The following is a 20,366-nucleotide window of genomic DNA, read 5'->3' on the forward strand; positions in this document are numbered from 1 at the left end:
TTTTTCATTCTCAACTTCCCCAGTCTTGTGTTGCCACTGGACCAGGTTTTCGAATGTGTTTCAGGCATCAAAATCTAAAAGAGAGAATATATTTAAAAACATATTCAAAAGCGTCACTTCATTGGAATTGGGGTTTGTCTTTCAGAAAAGTCTTCTATGAGCTGATTGTTGATTGATTATTACAATGTACAGCATAAACAATGACGCCATGCTTGAATGAAAGTCCAAAAGACTAAGTGCTACTGATTGATTGTAAAGTTTAGTGACACAGAATGCAAGCTGTCATTAGGCAAATATTTTGAGGGTACCGTACAATAAGTAATTTGTCCCATGAGTGTTTCCCTTCAATTATATATTTCGCAATACAGCCAGTGGCTGCCCACATAGTAGTTAAGCTGCATCAGCAATGACAAAGCACAATGAATGACATCTTTAGGGTCTACAGCATCTGCCAGCTCAAACAAAAGACTCATATGGTTGAAAGCTGCTAGGCCGAACTTCTAAACTTCTAAAGGGAATACCTCTGCACAAAACATATTTCCCTGCTATAGGCAGCGTTGAGTATCTGGACTGTGTCACAGCTGCCTGGAAACCACAGCATCACATTGTGTCTGTGAAAAAGCATTTGTTTGAATGGGCAGATATGTTGCTGGCAAACATATGTAATGGGGGGGGATAAAAGTGATGCCTAATGCTTTGTGCAGCTGCAAGTAAGATGTGTGCTGACACACGACGTAATGTGGAGGGAAAAAAGGATGGATGACAACACTTGCTTCAGCCAGCGGGAATGTCTTAAAAAGGGAAAATGCAAGCAGCAAGCAGGCAGGCAGAGTTGGTCTATGCTGAGCGGCATGAACGCCAACCTGAAACAGATATTGAGAAGAGCGCGCGTGGTATTGATCAGTTACCATAGCTACTGTTTTTACTGCCTCTTGTCAAGTCCTTTTTTTATTCAACCCAGTTTCACAAGGGGCAATGTATGTTTTATGTTTGTTTATAGTAAATGTTTGTTTAACATATACTTTGGTTCCGCAGAAATGTGTTGACCATGTTGTTATCTTGTCAGATGATGACTGATGATCTTGCAAACATGGAAGAGCGAGAAAAAAAAAAAGAAAGAGTATTTTGCCCTATTTTGGCCTGAAAATGTCTGCTTCTGGTAGTTTGAGGCCCATCATTCTCTACTAAAAAAGAATGATGCTCATATAAATCTCCACCCTGACAGAAGGCGTCTATATGCACTTGCAGTAAATGTCAGTAAAGTGCACATAACATTCAAAACTTTTTATTCGCCACACTTTTGCCATGCAAAAACTCCCACATAATACATCCGATTTACACCGCTCAAATTTCTTGCTTCAGAAATTCACGCCTTCCTGGGAATATATTGTCTGATTCCACATTACTTAAGATTTTTGCAGAATTTAATGTTAAATAATATCAACTTTTCCCCATTCATTTTCAATGGGGCAGACTGGAATTTTTGACCGGTAAACAGGAGGCAATGGTTCGAATCCCACCAAGTTTTTTTTTTAATTCATTTATCATTCAACTACAATTAATCAATCGTAATTTTCACATAATGTATCTTTCATTGTACTTCATAAGCATTCAAATCTTAGCATTCAGCTATTAGCATTCAGCTTTCAGCATTCCCACACAATTTCTACAGAAATTGCACTTCGTCTAGTGTTGTATATAACAATTGCACCACGTACTGTACATGTTCAAGATTCATGTTTGCACTCACTCTTCCCAATACCACAACCAGTAAGCATGTGTGTGTGCATGTGTGCAAACAAACCACATTTGGAGTCACCACTTCCCTTGCTGCTTGAAACCTAGGAATTATGTCAAGATACTTTGTCTGAATATTTTTCTTGTCCTAACCAGGAATGATTTTCCTCACCACCTTTCTCGGTCACGTCTGAACATCATTTCAACATGGTCGTTGATGTTTCATTACCAAGAACGCTTGTGCTTTATCTGTGCTGAATCATGCTGTATTTGATCCCCCAAGTCATGTAAAGCAAGTCACAGTCGATGGGCTGTGATCATGTAAACATGTGCGTGTTTACAAACTGTAACCATATGTGGCTGCAAACGGCGCACAATATGCCAGTAGCCATTTGCTGTAACTCTGTATAAAGCGCACCTCTAATTACATCCGTTGACATAACTGAATGACTAATCCGAGCTACAGCTATGGTGTTATTGTCTCATGCACATGAAATTGGTTAGAATGTCTTACGCAGGGTTTGATTTTAATGCCACCCTGGGAGACAAGAGGCTGGTGTAAACATTCCGACAGAGCATATCTAGATGAGGGTCCGCTAACGCTATCTCCAACTTCCATATCATCCTGAACATTTTCTGCGCAGGATAAACAAACCTGTGCCTGTAAGACTGCCGGCCCAAATTGGTATTCACTACGCAGTTCATTTGGTAGCAGTTTACAGTTTCATTTGATCATGTGATGTTGAATTTGGTTTCCATAAAAGCGGAGGTCCCCAGTGGCTTCTCTGCTAAGCAGGAATTATTACACAGGCCTCAAGGCTTCCCCTTTTTCTTCCCTTTCCATCTTGAGCTTACAAGGCCGCTGTCAATTTACACAGCTGAAATCATTTTCCTGTCTTGAAAAATTGTGTGCTTGAGTGCTGGTCCGAGGAACGTCCAGCATGCATTCAACCCTGACTTTCTTGTGGTTTGGACCATTTCTAAAATCACACAGATCTTTTACTCCCCTCTTATGTGCATGATTTTTTTTTTTCATTAATTTTTTTCCCCCGGTTTTCGAAAGCTTCTTGTTGGGTCACATGTTTTTGTGACAGGGTTTTAAAAGTACCCCAAATAGGGAAGACCCTTTTCAGGTGCACCATGTCACATGGTGTCGCATGATGTGACATGCTGTCACATGCAAAATGCACTGTAACTGGGTTAAAACCATCTGTGTGTTCTCTTTGCTGACCAGTGATTGTTGCTCATTCACAGTGGAATTTAGTAGGGGTGTGAATTGCCTAGTACCTGGCGATTCGATTTTGTATCCCGATTCATAGGTCACGATTCGATTCGATACCGATTTATCCCGATGCGAATCTATAAATTGATTATTGCGATTTTTATTTATTTTTTTACTCAAATTTGGGAAATACTTATCAGTAAACTTGTACATATACACTGTTAGATTTGTATGAAAATGTATTTATTTATCTGAAAATTCAGGCTTATAACTGAGCCACTGTATTTAGCAAACGGGTTGCAGTCTCTTTCATGTTTGAACAGCACTGAAATAAAATATTAAGGCTTAATGTTCCATTAATATAACATTCTTCCATGCTTAATGTGTGAATCATAACCCTAAGTAAGACGTTTTGTTGAATATTCCCATAAAAAATTGATGTTTAAAAATCGATTCGGCCGCATATTGAATCGATTCGAGAATTGCGCGCTGTAATATCGCGATATATTGCCAAATCGATTGTTTCTAACACCCCTACAATTTAGAATTATGGACGACAACATTTGTTCTGAGAAGCTGGATGGGTGACAAGTTGTTTGACTGCAGAAAAAAAAACTAACCACGTTCAAAACCACTTTCTTATCCCAGACCAATACCAATACGTGAACTCAACTTTTGACTAGTCACCGATACCAAGTACTGATACCACTTCTACGTTTGATACCTAAAATATATATTTTTTAAAAGACAGATAATTTTATAAAAGATATATATTCCCCCAAATCGTGTTTTTCTTTAAATTTGCATGAAATTAATTACAATTTTCTATTTTTCTAATTTGTAGTTCTTGACCATAAAACAGCCACATCGCAAGTACCGATACCTTGAAATAATGTCTGGTATTGGCTTGATACCGAAACCTGGTATCGGTACGCATCCATGCCTAGAAAAAATTATTGTGAAATTAGTTTAATCTGTTACAGGAGCTAACTGTAAATAAACCACAATTAAAGCTGCATTCGCTGTATTGGCAGTGCTTTAAGTAGCACTTTAACATTCATATCTCTCATACAAAGGTGGAAAGAAGTTTATTTTGTCTATAGTATGCCATAGAAAACATGAATTTTCCAAGGAAAAGGTTTTCAACAAATATGTTATTTATGTTGAGTACTGGAATTGTGTATGCATTTGTGTCTTCACCGTCCTGCACATTTCCTGACAACTCCTAAATGACACAGCTCGAGATTCCATCACATACCCGTGACCTCATAGTCTGTCTGAGAGAGACCGAGGGAGCATCCCGCAGTGCCTCAAAATATGTGTTTTGTTATTTTGTTTTGATTGGTGCACATGTCTGTGTTTCCATGGTAACAGAGGGGAAAGCTGCTGCAAAGCCAAAGTGGTGTACTTTATCTATAGACATTATTTTAGTCTTCCCATTTGTCCATTACTTTTCCGTATAAAGTCTGCACCTTTTTCTCCTCACTCAATTTTCTCATTTCATATTAGTTTTCTGCAATTGATGGTACTCTGTAACTAATTCTGAAAGTTCAGTAACTGTTATTTATTACCTCTATATTAACATTAGTTAAAGTGTTTTCTTTATTTATCGCACCGCATTATCCCTATCAATTGAACTATTACTTTTATTTTTTTGTAATTTCTTTCCCATGCTCTCGCTTACCCAATTTTATCACATTATCTTTGCTTTTTCTTCTCCTTTTTTGTGCATCACGTGTTTAAAAAAAAAAAAGTGTCTATCCACATTATAGTTCACTTGTCCATTTTTCCATCCCCGGTCACTCTTAAAGGTATTACTAATGTTTTCTCTTGACGTCTCCACGTGAATTTATGTTTTTCCTTTTCCCTATCTTTCCAGTGTAGGCTAGACTGGTCCCCATCGCAGCATACTGTGGTCAACTAGTCAGTCCTTTTTTTCTGTTGAAAGGAATCCTGGTTAAGCCCTCATACAACACGGTAGATATAAGTGTTCTCAGTCCCAATCAAATGTCAGGTTTATTTTGTATAATAATAAAAAAATGACCCTATGATAAATAATTCCAAACGATTTTTCAATTGAAAAAAATAATAGTAATAATAATAATTTTGTCTTAATTAGATAAAGCTTCTGTTTCCCACCCTACCCGGTACCCCATACACACGGTATGAAGAAAACGTATGTGACTCCTTCAATGTTGCTATCAGCTTCTTCAGTACCTTCATTCCTTCCAATATATTTAATGTCTATTGTTGCAAATGTATATATAATGATGTGGTGGTATTGACACATAATTACCCCATTGAATGAAGAACCAGTAGTTCGTTCCACATTCAGTAAATACAGCATAATTGTCTCAATTGGTCTGTGTGACAATCTCACTTGCTCACTTTTAGTTTTGAATGGAATGTTGTTCTTTTGTAAGGTCTTAGCTGCCCACCCTATGTCTACACTCATCTTTCTTTTCCTCATGAAACCCAGAATTCCCAGAAAATGATTCATTACTGTAGATGCTTCAGTACACACTTGCTTCATCACTTTAGTCTGCTGCCAAATGTCCCCATTTGTTTACACCAGCAAAAGTGTGTCAACTCTGCTACACTGCTGCAGTGGAAAAGCACTTTTAGGCCACACACAGTGACAACCTGGACCGTCATCTATATACATAGATTGTGCAGTTGTTTTGAAATATTTCAAGGCTGCTGAGAAATCTAATTATTACTGTAAGCCTTTTCAAAGATAGCGAGGAGATCTTTGTATTAACATACTGCATGTACAATATTGTATGTGTATAGTGTATATCACCGGTATTCAACTAAAACTGAAAGAGGTCCAGTCCAGAAAATTTCTTGAAGCAAAGGACCACAAGATCATAATGTCTATTTAGTGTCATATTAAATGGTTTCATAGTTGTATGGAATTCATGTAATTAAAGGGGAAGTGGCAAACTGTCTGCCCCCTTAAAAGGATAAAAACGGCTGTGATTTTTGCTACTTAACTCATATTACACTAATGCATTATTAACCATAATCTAGACCGGTGGGGTTGCATAGAACATATTATTGTCAAGAAATGTTTAAGGTTGACTTCCACTTTAAGCCAAATCAAATCCATGCAATGCAATTCAAAACTAAACAAAAATAAAATGCAGAATTTAACATATCGTCACTGCTATGTGAAAAACATTTATGTCCATTTTTCTTTATTTTTATTTTTATTTTATTTTATTTTTTTTGTTTACGTTTTTGGGATGTCTATTCAGTTTCATCCCAAAAACGTAAAAAAAAAGTGTTTTCCACATAGAAGCGACAATATACAGTATGTTTAACTGCTGATGTGCACAGTGGAAAATATGACTGACTGACAGGTACTATTTCATTATTTTCTTTTGTTTTTAATGATCATGCTATTTTAAAAGTATTTTAATATTTAATTTTAGTCCCATTAAAGGAATGCTATTTACTCAACTTCAGAAAAATAAATAAAAGCTAATATTTCAAGCCACCCTACTTATCGGTTCGAGTACTGTGTGAGCTGGTTGGTGATCGAATGTGGGCACCTTGGCGGACTATTGCTTGGATGCAGAAGCTGGCTCTAATTACATAAAATAGTTTTAAGAAGTCTCAACTCCCACTTCTGGCAGTACTTTGGCCACACCCCGAGAGAGGCGGGGAACGTTGAATATGAGTGGACCATGTTCCGTGCCTCCATTGCTGAGGCAACTCTTCTGACTTGTGGCCGTAAGGTGGTTAGCGCATGTCATGGTGGTACTTAGTCTGTAGCTTTTGATAATGAGGGATTCCACTAACACTAATGAGTTCTCTATCAGACTATTTTGGCCTTTAGGACCCCTGGAGGCATCTAATGGGTAACTCTAGTGGTCACTAGGGCGTACACACAGGACAGAATGTTGGGATGAAGCAAAGGCATCATATGTAAGGTGGTGGTGGGGGTATTTCTTTCATGTTCATCCTTTTTGTGGATCAGTATCTTTACTCTTTTCTTTAAGAACCAAGGGTTTGATTGATAGATTTCCAATGTTGGCAGATCATACAGCGAACATGTTATATAGTGTGTAAACTGATCTCAATAAATGCAACAATGGCATTCACTGCGAGTGCCTCCAGGGAACTTTTGTTTGTGAAGCTAATTCTCTGTGAGAAGAACAGAGGAAACCAGAAAAATGTTTGTGGTTTTGAACTTTGATCTGTGAACTACAGTACCTTTCCACTTTATTTAATAAAGACAACCACTCAGAATGAGGCTATCATTCTTTTTAAGGGTGTACTCTACACTGTCTAGACAGACCACTAGTCATCTCTCTTTCTGTCTAACTTGAGGCCCTAAAAGAGATTTGCTGAAAGTAATAAGAGCTTTTAATTCTGGCAATACATTGCAATCAAATAAACTCAGACTTATGTATCATGCTGTGTCTTAATCATCTTTCGCTGTTGGTCTTAATGCCACTTAACCCTCATCCTGCGTTCCACAGATCCTCATTGTGTTCAGCCAGCAGTCAGTATGCAGTCAGGGAGCTGTATACAGGGTCTTGTGTTGTGGTGTCTGCTGACTTCTGTGTACAGCTTGTGGTTCATTCCTTAAATATCTGTGGCCTCTCTGATGTTATTCTCAGGCTCTTTAGCTCAATGAGATGGTTGCAGCGTAACACTTGTATCCCCCTGCTGGATTTGAGACCTTTGGGGAGATTAGGAAGAAAAATCTCCCTGGCAAGGGTCCCACTTTACATATATTGTAACGCAATATTAGTTGAACGATTGGGACGGATTCCGCGATGAAAAAGGGAATGCTGGGATTTTAGAGTGCACCACAGGCGAATCAAACAAATAAACCACATTAAACTAGTACATTTGTTTTCATTCTTTTTGGTAGGAGCTGTTGGTCTTGGAGCTTGGTCCGACGTTTTCCCCCAGCCTGTGGTCTCTTAATTACCTTTGTAAGACTAAATATTAATGGAATTTTCAACTGACCAAAGAAGATTGATTCTTGTCATTCTGATGACACGCTGATCTTTTCTGTAATCACACTTGGGAGGTCACAGAAGTTTTCTCTCGATAATCATTCGACGGAAAATGTTTTAAAACATCTAAAACTAGAATAACAGCCAGAAGAGCAGCCCTTCGTCAAGGTTGAACTGTAACAAAAGACAAACATTATCGAGCCTCATATTTGTGTTTGTTTCTCCGACCACATCGTGCTGAGCTACATTTCTTGTAATCAGCAGAGTGTGCTCTCACAATAACAATAGCAAAGGTCTTAATTGCGAACCCACACACAAAAGCAAAACACTGGGATGTCTGTCCTACTAACGGGCAGCTAATATCTGATGAAACAAAAAATATTTTACATACGCACATGGGTCAAATTTTTGGTCTGTTCATGAAAGAAATACCCACAATGGTCACTGAAATATGAAGTTAATCCCAGACGATAACTTTTATTAGTATCTTTTAACTTTTATCAACCTTTCATTGTGATGTTTGGTCATATGGTTTATACCACACTGAACATGGAACACAGAAAGCAAATAGCAATTGTAGGCATTCATGTTAAAGGTATAGGTTATAAGACCATCTCCAAACAGCTTTATGTAAATAGCATGCAATATATCATTCATAAGTTTATGGTCCACAGCACTGTAGCCAATCTTCGTAGATGTGGCCACATGAGCAAAATATATGTCAGATTGAAGAGATGGATAATTTGATTGGTAATCAAAGAGGCCAGGAAAACCTACAGACCAGTTAAAGGTGAACCCCAAGGTGTAGGTACATCAGTGTCAGATCACACCATTTGTCGTTGGTTTAGGCCACTGTTTCTCAACCCTGGTCCTCGAGTACCCCTATCCAGTCTGTTTTCCATGTCTCCCTCAGCCAACACAGCTGAGAATCGTTATCAGGCTTCATGCAGAGCTTACTGATTAGCTGATCGTTTGAAATGTTTATGGTTATATTGAGCATATAAACACAAAGAAAACACATCACAATTCTAAAATGTAAATTGAAGTAAAAAAGAAAACAAGAATAGGAAGAAAGAAAAGTTTATATGTTCAAAAGAAGTTAAAAACGTATCTAGTCCTACCCCTTTTTCATTTTATGTTGATAAAATGATAAGGCAATGTATTTCAACAAAAGGAAATGTATAAACCTGTTGTATATACAAGTGCACTGTGTTGGCTGTGGGAGACATGGAAAACAGGCTGGATAGGGGTACTTGAGGACCGCGGTTGAGAACGCTGGTTTAGGCTAAGTGGACATTGTCGGAGATGATGAAGGATAACTCAACTGTTGAAAGGGAAAAAAAAAGAAGTGAGACTGCAATCCTCCGCAATGCATATTGACAAGGCTCAAAACCTTTTTTTTTTACCGGGTTTTGAGGCGCATTATTTTTGTGAAGCGTTGTATGCTAATTTATGCAATTGTACCGTATTTTTATTTTGTTGAATTAACACTATTCTTATGCTAGGTTCAGTCCAGCTACGATATATGAGGCTCATGTTTGCCGTGCAACTACACGGGGCTTGCTTCGAGCAGAGGTGGGGATCCTCCGACAGACAAAAAATAAATAAAACATTGAACATTGCTAGTCATTCTTGTGACCGTTGTGTTGCAGTATTACTTTGGCTAATGCTAAACACTCTCTTTGTTGACACTTCAACAGCTTTAAACACGTCAACGCACTCACCATTATCCAACCTTTTTTTTTTCGCTTTGTCCCGACAGCTATTGGAAGCTGACCATCTTGTTTAACTCGCGCCGATTCTAGAATTTCAGTGTTACAATTCTAGAAAAGTCCGGAAACCGCACCATTCGGCTAGTATAGGACTACATTTCCCATGATTCTTAAAAATGGATGCAGTTCTAGTTCCAGTATAACTAAACCAGACACCAGCTAGCGATTAGTTGAGAATGAGAATGTGAACGTATTATAAAGGAATTTGAATTAAAGACGACAAACTGCAAATCCGACATCCATACATACATAAGGCCATCTGGATTACAAGGTGCACTGTAGAATTTGGAGCAAATTTACGTTTTTATTTTTATTTAAGTGTGCATTATGGTCAGAAAAATATGAAATTTGCTGGCTTAGCTCTACTAGCTTAAAGAGCTCAACAATGTTGAGTATCATTGTTAGCGCCTATATAATCCATGTGTCATTCACAGCATAGCCTTTGTCTGTTGTTGTTTGTTTGTTTTTGGTCTACGCCACTGAATACAGTGTGGCCTGCTCCTATCCTTGTTTTGGACACGCGCAAGGTGACAGACCTCATCAAGCTTCCCGGAAACGGCTCTTGTGTTTTGGCATGTTGCTGTCAGTCAGGCTGGGGAGCATGTTGACAGATGTCCGTGGGTTGACCACTCAGCTGCGCTGCTCTCATAAAAGGGACTGATCCAGGGGTTGAATGCTTGGCCACTGGACTGTGACCCCAGTGGCCTCGTCTGTGTGCGCGAGCGTATCAACTTCATCCTGAAGCAGGATATGAGGCTCTAAGAATATACCCTATCACAAACTAGGAAGCCCAACTGCAAAATGTGATACACACATTCTCCTGTCAGTGTGTGATGTGTGCGCACACAGCGGAAATAGTGTGTGCGTATTATTTTTGTGCTTGTGTGTCAGTGTTGTCAAACCCCAGCCCTGCATATTATGCTGTTTTTGTTCTTTTTCTCGCTGCGCATGACATGTTGATATTCTGGCATCCTGTGGTTGGTTTGAAGCTGTCAGGGAGCCTCTGACTGGTCAGCCACACAGCATATCGCACACCAGGTGGTCGGCAGTATGTCGCCGCTAATTTCTTTTTCGGAAGATTTACCTTGAAATATCAGTAACCGAGCAATTCATCAATATACAAAGCAGGGACTTTGAATAGACAGTTCAGAGGTGTTCACATGGAAACATTCTTGTTTAAGCTTGAAAGTGTTGCGTGCGGTCAGTAGTTACCTGCCATCTACACAGTAGAACATCGCATCAAAGAAAAGACAATCGGAGGGCTGGAGGAGGGGGGGAAAACCTCAACCTCAAAAAAGAAAGAATGTGCAGATGCTTTTAAATGCCCATGTGTGAAGCCACAAGCATAGCTCTGGGAAACCAATGAGAATCCAGTGGTAATTGTCTAATGCTTGTGTAATGAGAGGCATATTATAACCCCAGGAGGTCCAACCAAACACTGAAGAACCAGAAGCTGCGCTCAGAACGTTTCTGTAGATCCAAGTCCTTGGGGGGGTGTTGGACGTTTACACTATCCATGGCTCACTTCCTTTCTACTGTAGGATATTTGTCAGAGAGACTGTGGACGTCTGGAGGCAGAAATTACTGAGTCACACGCAGCTTTGTTTCATTACATTTAATTACAATTTCTAGCCAGATGCAACTCAGTCATTCACACAAATACACAGTAAGAACCTTCAGGAGTGAAATAAAATATCACTTTCTGTTTATTTTATTTCGTATTGTTATTATTATTTATTTATTTTGGGAGTTTATGCACGATATGCACATACATTAATCAGTATCAATGAACATATAAAAAGACGGTTGGACCATAAACTAATTTAAGCTAATTCCAATCTCAAATCCATAACATAAAATAAAAAGACGTATAAAAAAGCAGATTGGAGCAACAACTAACACAAAACTCATAAAATATACAGAAATAGAACACGTAAAAAAAATACAGAAATATAAAACCCTAATAAATGAAATTACAATGTAAGGTTAAATTTGTACCTACAAAAAGTATCAATAAGGTCATTAAAATTACAATGTTAAATTCATTTATTATTGCATTATTACATATACGACTCAGTGGGGAAAAAAATTATCTGTTTTTGTCTTTAAAATGGTTGTAAGTACACCTCTGCAAAACAGTGGATCTTTCTTAAAACTCTTTAACCGCAGTAAACACCAATTGACGTTAAGGACACGCCCATTGTATACCGCCAATAACGTCAATTGACGTTAACTGCGTATTAATTATTTTTTCTCAATGGGCAGTGCAACGTCTTGTGCTTTGTGAATGGGGATGTGAAAATCCAAAAACACCCACTAACTATGGCCAGTAGATTGTATCTCTTTTCAATGGGCTCCCCTGTATCAATTTACATGAAAACATGGTGGAATAGAATGTTTTCAAGGATGACGCGAATGATCAAAAGTGTTTCACATTAAATGGAATTCACAGAGCGTCACTAAACAAAAAATATTAGTGTTAAAGTCACTGTTGTGCAGAAAATGTGTCTTTTCACAAAAAGCTTGTTTTCTCCTTATTTTTTTCCATTTCGATTGGTGTCACTCAAATTACCCATTTTCAAATGGTGATTAATAAAGAATGGAATAAGGTAGAAACATTTTTCTAATAAAGAATGGAATCCAATATTTAATATAATATTCAACATGTTTGCCTTGAAAGATGAGTGAAAATGTTCGAAATCAGCTGGCACTGTTGGGGTTGTTTTTTGATTTTGGCAGTAAAAGAGTTTACATTAAGGAGAAAAAATATATAGATGTGCGGAATAACTTCATAAACATTCTTTATACTGCCTGTGCACACTCTGACAATAGTTGGGCTTCCATCCAATTGTTTTGAATTTTATAAGCGGATTTACTGAAAATGCACACAACAGACATGCAACTTCTTCTTTTGTGAATATTGAGAGGGGACTCCGCCGCTGTAGGTGGCAGTATACACCACAGAGATGGGATCCACCCGTAATTTAAAAGAAGAAGAAGACAGTGCGATGACGTCGTATGAGTTTTCTTTTTTAATTCTTGATAAACCGTAGCATTTCTTTGCTGTTTTCCATCTAAAATAGCAGTAAAATCTCTACTACTAATTCCAAAAAGATTTCTGTTTCGTCGTCATCCCAAACATACCTTACGTTATCATCCGTTATTGCTTTTGGACTACAAACGTACATTTGACATAATATCCGGTCAAAACGTGCGACGTGTATCCGGTCTTGCCAGCGCAAAACCAAAATTTGCATTTTCCTTTTTTCGATACGCTTCAAAATCCACCCCTTCTAAGCGTAAAAACTTTTTTGTGAACTTTGGGGCCTTTTTTTAATTTCTAGTGTTTCCATTCTGTTTTATTTTTGCATTTCTTGAAAATTCAAATAAAGATGGGTGGATGGAAACCCAACTAATGGATGTCAATTGGACTTAATTCTAGTATGGCAAAAAAAAAAAAACTTCCCTGGGGTTACATGCGCCCACCCTGCCATCTCACCGTGCACCCCCCCCCCCCCAATCCCCACAGAGAGGCCCGCCCCCTATTTGAGTAGGGCTCCTGTATAAGAAGACAGAAGATTGTTGTCACATGTAGAACAACCAGTAACTGACAGAAATTTCTGTGCTTTGTCGGCCCCTCGGCACCCTCTCTGACCAGTTTTCTTCTCGTTGTTTCATCAATTTTGGTGGCACGTCCAGTTCTTGGGAATTGATTGACTCACTGATGACTGTCTTCCATGTGTTCTATCATATATTTAATACATTGGAGAGGATTTTCCTCACTTATACCTTTAAGCAGTGAGACCCCTCGGATACTGTGGAAACGCTCTGTGGACCTTGATTCCCCTTGTAAAGGTTATAAATCACATTAATAGTGGAAAAAAGTTTGTATTATGATCTGGGTGTCATTTTTTTCTATCACACAATCCCGGTATTTGGATAGGGGTGTGTAGACTTTTTATATCCGGTGTGTGGCTCAACTACATCAATGTGTGTGCGTTTGTCCATTGTAGATTTGAATTAACCACAGAGGGAAATGTGAAGCCACCACATGGACAGCTCTACTGTGGTGGTCCTCTTTCTTCTCTCCATAGCACACCCGGCGCACATGCACGCACACATACACAGCAGCCCGCCAGTCAGCACCCAAACCCCCTCAATTTATTACTGCCCAGCTCCAGTTTCACACATGTAATCAGGGGGGAAATTATTAACTCAAGCAAAATGCTTTGCTACGTATGGTATATTCATGTTGTAATAAAATGTCACATTGTTGGCTCAATTTCCATCCGTCCTCGCTAATGGTGAATGTAGGGTTTAAAGTATCACTCTTTTCAATTTACTACTTTTATCTCATCATTGAACAACTGTCAAGGCAGTGCCTGATATTTAGTTTTTTAATTTATTCTAGTCAGGTCTCGCCATATGTTTGGCTGGTAGTGAGATTATTCATATTGTAGAGCCCTGTTAAATATTTTGGATGCTTGGTTTAAAGTTTGGGAGAGAGACCAGGTGACAGGTAGCAAGGCTTAGACATCATCTGACTGTTCACATTAAACTACAGACATGTATGTGCCTTATTTACAAATAACAAGTTTTTTTACATTCTCAGAGGGCCCCTGCATTTTGAAAAATGTGTATTAAAGTAGTACTTAAGAATAGTAAAAGTAGTAAATGTAGTTGAAGTAGTAGTATTGCCTAGACAAGGACATCACTTTGAAAACAGTCATTAAAATACCTAACAAGCAACCAAGTTAGTTGAACAGTATGTAAGTTTTTTTTTTTTTGACTTGACTTGCCTTGACTTAAATGGATTTATTATTTGATATCGTGTTTGTGGAATATTAATTAAGCAGCAAAATCCACTCATTTTTATCCATTTCTGGCGGCCATTTTGCTAATTGCGGTCAACTGAAAATGACAGCACAATTGCTTGGCTCAGCTTCAGAAAACGTGAGCAACTGTGATGTCATCTTCAGTCGACAGCAGGTGGCAAAATGGCTGCCGCCTGAGATGGATACAAACAAGTGGATTTTGCTGCTTAATTCATATTCCACAAACACAATATTAAAAAAATCTGAATTTCATGAACACATTGTAAAGATTTTTATTTTTTGGGAGGGTTGACTTCCCCTTTAAGTGAAGAACACGCCATTTTTAGTGGATTTGGATGAATGAAAATGTGTCAAATTGTCAATCATATCTCTATTCTTGTAAATGTGTAATATTTGTTTTGGAGCACACTTTATCGTACAAGTTATCCAAGATGTGACTGTCAGTGTACAGTATTCTGCTTAAGGACACACACTCTCTTAACATCTGGGAACACTTTTTTTATGTAAAACCTGTCCAAGTGTTATTTTAAAATCCATACATCTTTTTTTCGTCTTCTTCTTCTTCTTCTTCCTCAGTTAATTTCTTTTATTCTCCATCCAACTAAAACAAGTCAAGTTCACCTCCAGATGCCTGCTTTGTATTACTCTACATGGTGCAGTCATTATTATGTATCTTATGAGACCACCCCCTATCCCCACTTCTCTGCAGGATGCTCTTGAACATTTTCTACATGTTCTTAACCTCCCGTTTTATTTGGACTCCTCTTTGCTGTCACTTTCTGGTCAGATCACAGGATGCTGTAGAGCATTTCCTGCCACCATGGCTGCAGGAAAGAGGCAAAAAAAAAATTGGCCCTGTTTGATGTGCCATCTCCTCTAATGCTTTCCACCTGGAATGTGCTCTACACACAATTTCTGTTCAACAGAAGCCCTTACATTACATCCTCCCTTCCTAGCCAATCCTACAAAGTTGTCATCGTTCTTTCTAACTACAGCCTTTTGCTATGCAATATCCACCCATGTTTCGTGCCATTTACGATAAATCTTTGGAGGTAAGGTTAGTTTACACCGTCTCAGCTGAGCCTTTAGCCTTGGTTTGACATACACCTACAGTGTAATATATTTTTGTTTAAATAAGGACTGAGGCGCAGGAGTGTCAGTTTTACTTTGAGTGATATTTTACTGAATTATTGTGTCCATTAAAAGTTCCCAGCACATGCAACTTTCGGGGTTGGGCAGATTTAAATGCCATTAGGGGCTACTTTATTTTTCACTTACACATGTTCTATGTTTGTTATTTATTTCATTTCGAACTAGCTTGAAAGATTTACTTTTTGGGGGCTTGCTGCTTTTTTTTTTGGGGGGGGGGTCTGCTGCTGCCTCAATAATTTATTTATTTATTTTAAAGAAAAAAATTGTACTGCTACTTAAAGTCTGTCTTTCTTAGACATTTTTGACATTCCTCTTATTTTCCATTACAAAATTAACAGCATCAGTTATTGCAATAAATAAGCACAGGACTTCATTGCCTGTGTTTTTTCTTCAAAGCAGTACAGATGGGAAATGGGAATCTCCGTTAGATATGTCCATCCATCCATCCATCCATTCATCCATCCATCATTTGAACCGCTTATCCTCACGAGGGTCGCGGGCGTGCTGGATCAGCTGTCTTCGGACAGTAGTCAGTTCATATAAGTACCCTCATATGCCAGATCCGCCTCATGATTATCAACACTGGCTGTGTAGTCTTTTTCTGAGAAGGAAGAATTAGTGGATGTAGGAAGCGTTTGTGCCACACATACAGTAATTGTAATTTTTTGATATATATGTTTTAACTAAATGCTATTATAATATAAATATATTAAAGCTGCCATTTATAGTTCAATCCTGTAGCGACAATGCTGTGTTCACACTGCAGGTCAGTTTAGTTGTTTTTCTCGCACATATGTGACATGAATCGGATTATTATTTTTTTTATCCAATGCATTGTGAACAGAACAATTCAGATTTTTTTTCTTCAGCCATTAACACTGCATCATCAAGAGAGAAGGCCATTTTCAACGCTTTAGAAAAAAAATAGCACCCACACATGTGGACTGACCAATAGTGTAGATTTTTTTTAAATTATTATTAAATTGACCAATTTACAAGGTTTCGGTCCAATGGCAGCGATATGGGAATATAAATTGGATATGTATTCAGTGTGATTGCAGTATGGAAGCTAGGGCCGCCATTATCCGGCCTGCAAATCAAGGAAAACCCAACATGTCCTGCACATGAGGGTTGGAATTACTCATGATCATCCTTAGATCTGCAAAGTTGTGAAGAGCCTAACTGTTAATTTTATATTTGTATATTATGTATATTTTAATTGAACCCAACTTGAAATGTAAAGTATAAAGTCTTCATTTGTGCTGTATGCATAGTATTGATCAATCTATGCAAAACGGTTCATTTGTGATGCAAGTCAATGATATGATGTCATCTTCAGTACATGTCTCCTTAAAATGAAGAGATGAAGGAGCGGTCATCTAATTTCTTCAAAACATTTCTACCACCTCCCGCTTCACTAACCTTGACTAACGAGCCTGTAAACTGAATTCTCCAGGTATTTGTGAGTACACAAACTCTCGGGAATCCATCTTGTACTGAGCCTGCTGATTTTCACCGATCCAAACCACCAAGTCACAAAGCAATATTGTGTTTGGGGGCGGGATATTCGGCAGCGACGAAAACAAGAAGCACTGAGGCCGTGGGAAACAAACAAACCAAACATGGCGACAACGGTGGACTAATGCATGGATGCTGCAATTATTTCTGTTCTCGCAGAATTACTTACAGTTTTTTTTTAAGAAGAACGGTTAGAGGTGCTTTGTGCATTTTTAGCTGGTAAAGACGCTTGTGCTTTGTTATTTTTTATTTTTAACTATGACAACGACAATGTTTTCATCCATTGCCGTGATTGGTTAAAACAAAAGTTTGGTAGGCGTGCAGAAGTTGCCGCATTGCTCAATCAGCTCGAGCAGTCCCAGATTGATATTGTAGAGAACCTTTCAGTGGATCACATAGTCAATCTTGCTCTTAATCTGCCTCACTCCTCTGTCAATCTCCTTGTGTCCTCAATGGAATTTCTGGTGGCATGTACAAAGAGGAGCGAGCAGTGAGAAAGTTGGAAATAGAGAAATGAGAAGAGCCCCTATATTTACTTATGAACACTGCGCCATGTGACCTTGCATTTTATGTGCGTGCTTTTCACTTCATGAACACATTCCGTTCACATTAGAAGTCGCATACGTTTTTGTAATGTGAACGACTACATAAAAATATCAGATTTGACATTAAATCCAAATTGGGTATCACGCTCTGCAGTGTGTGAATGTAGTCTTTGTTTCATCCTCCTTGCAATATTCAAATTCGAAGACAGACACACTGCCGTTAAAGGTTGAGGCAGATGTGACCACGAATGACCTATTGTTTCAGCTATCAAATGACATGTTGTTTCAGCTTGTCTGCCAAGCACATACAACACATTATACTCATGAAATATGGCCATTATTCCCAGATTTTTTTGTTTGGGGGAAAAAAATTGCCTCTATTTTAAAAATGATAAGGCCTTTATATATAATCGTGCTGCTTTAAACAGTTGTCAGGATTCAATAATTGCTGTAAACAATGTGTAATTTACTTCAAAGTACTTTGCCAACGTCCCTCTCTTTAATTTGAAAATGATCATCTTCATAAATAGTCTCAGCGGGCCGGTCTGAAATGTGAACCAGAATGGCATTACCGGTACTTGCCTCCTAATCAATATCAAGTGGGAAAAAAAAATATCATATTGTTTAAGCTATTACGCAAACCTCATTTTTTTGAAAACCCCCTCCCTGCCAAAGCACGAGTCAAGACTCATATCACACAGTGAACAATCATACTTCTCTTTCCCCTGTGAGCTCATTTGGTAATGAACTGTGTTTAGAGAGTTTTGCCATAGATTTGTGTCATGTTTACATAGGCTTCCATTGCTGCCTGTCTGGACAATGTTTCGTCGTGGCCTTCACACTTCATTCGTTTTAGTAACCAGTTGTAACGTGCATGTTCAAGGTTTTGGAATAGGAAGTCTCCACATTGTGTCTAAAATAGCATGTACTTGGATAAAAGAGTAGATATTACTCATGATGATATTCCTCAAATAAGTTTGTCATCCACTAGGAAAAAAATAACACCTTCAAACAGATGTATTTTTCATCAGTGGTAGACATCAGTACCAACATTGACCTACTGAGAATATTTGACATCCATTAAGCTGAAAGTTACATTATGTAAAGTACTGTGAAAAGGTATTTGCCCCTTTCCCGATTTTCTTTTGAGGCGGGTGTGTACATATTTATGACCCTTAAATGTTTTATATAATGAAGTCAAATTTAAACTCATCAGTGTGTGCCCTCAAGCTTAAGTGCTTGTATTATGCAACAACCTGAAGCATGCCATCGAGTCGACCTCTTACTAAAACTACAAGATAAATCGAATAAAGTTTTTAGATTGGCCAAGTCGACGACTGGACCTAAATCCAATTTTGATTCTGTGGTATGACTTTAAATGAGCTGTTCATACTTCATAACGCTCAAATTTGACAGAGGTAAAACCATTCTGTGAAGAAGTGTGAGCCAACATTGACGTGCTCACCCCACAGACTTGAAATGATGTTTGTGATCCCAGATTCGACTGCACATTGCCCCCCATGAAATACTGTTGAACGTCCTTTGGACACATGAAAAACACTATACACACAATACAGTATACTGTAGATGTAAGTTACCGGTATCATGAAGTTAGTACTGTATGTACTTTGTCTAATTGAGTTCTGCGTATAAAAAACCTCCCTGACCCCCACCAGATTCCCTACCACAGCCAGTTTGGAGTAATCTATTCCATCCATGTGTTGAGAGATTAATTGATATACTGACTCAGAATAAAATGGTGTTATTATATAATTATGGAAATGCTTGGCAGGAAACAAAGGTTGTTTTAAACTGGCGTCTGAAAAGTCATGCACACCTCCAAATCATTTAAGATCCAAACTCAGCCATGATATATTTTATAAAAGCAGAACTATACATTGTGGAAGCAAATCTGTTGTTAAATGTCCCTGGCCAGAATTGAACAGACCAAAAGTTAAAAGTGCCATTTTAGGAGCTTTTTTCCCCCCATAACATTGTTGCCTTTAAATGGTTTTCTTCATGGCAGCTGAAAAGTTGGATCACATTTCACTATCTATAGCACATTTTCTAAGTCTTTATCTTCTACCACTAATGGCGGTCTACAGTCCAGAGTAATCCACTTGGCAATTGAATTGTTGAGTTTTTATAATGTTGACATACAAGTTTTGGTCCTGAAGTGAGGCATTTGATCGAGTTTGATTTGCTTCAAAATCATACTGGGACTGCTAGCCATTGTAGCTCTGGTGCGTTCTGTGCTTCTGCGATATGCTTTGCAGTTACAGTAGATGGTGCCAGCCAGCCACAGATCTAAATAGAAGGCGAGAAACTCACTTTTTTGACATGCCTACATGGGAGCTACATTGGTTGGGACAATATTTCCATCCTTTAGCTGACAGCGGATGGTTACGTTAAAAGTAGCACAAGTTGTGTTTGAGCAATAAACATAACTACATGCATTAAAGTAAAACATTTAATAAATGTTTGCGTATGACATTCAGAATTTGTTCATGTCAAAATATAAGGGTCATTTTTCCCCCATTTTTTATTATACAAGTAATTAACTGATTAGAAAAAGAAGGCAATGAGCGTGTGTAGTAGATAAAATGTTT

At 38.2% G+C, this 20,366-nt stretch overlaps 1 protein-coding gene across 3 annotated transcripts in view; it reads left to right on the plus strand.

The window, feature by feature from the left end:
- Positions 1-20,366, plus strand: part of vps13b (vacuolar protein sorting 13 homolog B) — a 337,674-nt gene that overhangs the window by 179,288 nt on the left and 138,020 nt on the right. The window lies entirely within an intron of this gene.

This window comes from Leptonotus elevatus, chromosome 6, assembly GCF_054856555.1.
Source record: "Leptonotus elevatus isolate MCC_2025b chromosome 6, RoL_Lele_1.0, whole genome shotgun sequence".
Classification (NCBI taxonomy): Eukaryota; Metazoa; Chordata; class Actinopteri; order Syngnathiformes; family Syngnathidae; genus Leptonotus; species Leptonotus elevatus.